Source organism: Canis lupus, chromosome X (genome assembly GCF_048164855.1).
Source record: "Canis lupus baileyi chromosome X, mCanLup2.hap1, whole genome shotgun sequence".
NCBI lineage: Eukaryota > Metazoa > Chordata > Mammalia > Carnivora > Canidae > Canis > Canis lupus.
The window spans coordinates 83,369,034-83,371,465 of record NC_132876.1 but is presented as its reverse complement, the minus strand read 5'-3'; positions in this window follow the sequence as shown (position 1 = coordinate 83,371,465).

Genomic DNA, 2,432 nt, shown 5'->3' with positions numbered 1-2,432 from the left:
TAATCTCAAAAAGTTCTCATCATTAGAAAAAATTTTGGTGACTGCATATGGTGACAGATGTTAACTAGATTTATTGTAGTGATAATTTCACAATATATACAAATATCAAATCATGTTACACATTCAAAACTAATGTTATATGTCAAATATACCTCAATTAAAACAGTCATATGCTCTGCCAACTGAGCTAGACAGGTGCCCCCAAATCCAGAAGTATTGTAAATAAAATTATTCCAAAATTTATATGGAAGGGCAAATGAACTAGAATATCTAAAACAATTTTGAAAAAAATAAAACGAGGGGAGGGAGCCTGGGTGGCTCTGATTGAGCTGCCTTCAGCTCAGGGCGTGATCCCCAGGAGAGCCTGCTTCTCCCTCTGCCTATGTCTCTGCCTCTCTCTGTGTGTCTCTCATGAATAAATAAAATCTTAAAAAAACAATAAAATTAATTAATTAATTAATTAATCAAATGGGAGGAATTGCCTACCGAAGTTCAATACTTATATAGCTAACAGGAGTCAAGATTGTGATATGGGGGAAAATAGACACATAGATGAATGGAACAAAATAGAAAACCCAGAAATAGTTCCACACTGAATTTTTGCAGAATACAAAAGCCAAGGGGTGCCTGGCTGGCTCAGTCAGTAGACCATGCAACTCTTGATCTCGGGTTCGCAAGTTTGAGCCCCACATCAGGCATAGAGCTACTTTAAAAAAGAAAAAGAAAAAAATACAAAAGTAATTCAGTAGAAGAATTGTCTTCTTCAGAAATGGTGCTGGAGAAATTGGTATCTATAGGCAAATGAATAAAAGCATCTACCTAAACTTCATACCTCATACAAAAATTAACTCAAACAAATCACAGAAAAAAAAAACAAATCATAGACTTAAATGAAAATGTAAAACTTTAAAACTTGGGGATGGTAAACAATTCTTAAACATCACCCATTTTTTGAAAAGATGAAATTAGAGGGCATGTGGGTGGCTCAGTGGTTGAGCATCTGCCTTTGGTTCAGGTTGTGATCCCAGGGCCCTGGGATCGAGTCACACATCAAGATCCCCATGGGGAGCCTGCTTCTCCCTCTACCTATGTATGTCTCTGCCTCTTTGTGTGTCTCTCGTGAAAAATAAATAAAATATTTAAAATATATATATAAATTAAAAAATGAACTTAGATTTCTCTGTCAGAAACCCTGTTGAGAGGATGATCTCTTGTGGGTGTTAAATATGAACACTTGCACTTGTAAGGCCAGGTACTGGAATTTCAAGTTAGCTTTGTTCTTAAAAAGTGGGCTTGGGGCAGCTCCGGTGGCTCAGCGGTTTATCGCCGCCTTTGGCCCAGGGCATGATCCTGGAGACCTGGGATCGTGTCCCATGTCGGGCTCCCTGCATGGAGCCTGTTTGTCCCTCTGCCTGTGTCTCTGCCTCTCTCTCTGTGTGTCTCTCATGAATAAATAAAATTTATTTTTTTAAAAAAACAGGCTTATTGAGCTTAAGTTTAGTGTTGAGCTGAGTTAGAATGAAGAAGAGTGAAATAAGGAGCATACAGCCTGAATCAACTACAGTCAACTGTCCTATTTCTAAATATGGAGAGGAGAAAGATTATTATCTGTAGTGGTCTGCATATGCACTAATTATCTAGGAAGATAAACGAGTCTTAAACATCTGAAGACTTTTTTCATAAAGAAACACATATGAATTTTAACAGCAATACCATTTTCACCTAGTAGGTTGGCGAAGCTTCATGTCTCATGACTCAGGCTGTTGTAAAATTGGGACTCACATACACTGCCAGTGGGAGAGCAAAATGGCCATGCTGACTCCTGTTGGACCTGACATGCTTGCTTCTACCTCAGGGCCTTTGCACTTGCTGTTGCCTCTTACCTGGAACACTTTTGTCTATAAATAACCATGTGACTCCCTCCTTCTGGCCAATCTAGGACCCAGCTCCGAGTCTGCCTGTCAGTGAGGCCTCCCTGACTACCCCCTCACTGCTGCCCACCTCACCCCCCACCCTGACACCACATTTATATCATTTATTTTCCTCATAGTGTTCATCTCTATCAGAAATGATTGATGCCTTTTCTTCTTTTCTGCTAGATCAGGGATCAGCAAATCTTTTTCTGAAAAGGGCCAGATAATAAATAGCTGAGGCTTGGTGGGCCATGTGGTCTCTGTTAAAATTCCTCAAAAGCCCTGCTGCTGTAGCACCAAAGAACCATAAACAATATGTAAATGAACAAGCATTATTGCATTCCAATGAAAGATTTGCAGCACTGAAATTTATATTTCATAATTTTTAAGTGTCACAAAGTGTTCTTCTTTTGAGTTTTTTTCCCAATCACTTAGAAATGTGCAACTATTTTTGGCTCAGTGGCCATACAAAGGGCCAGTGGGCTGCTGAATTTGGCCTGAGTCACAGTTTGCCTACTT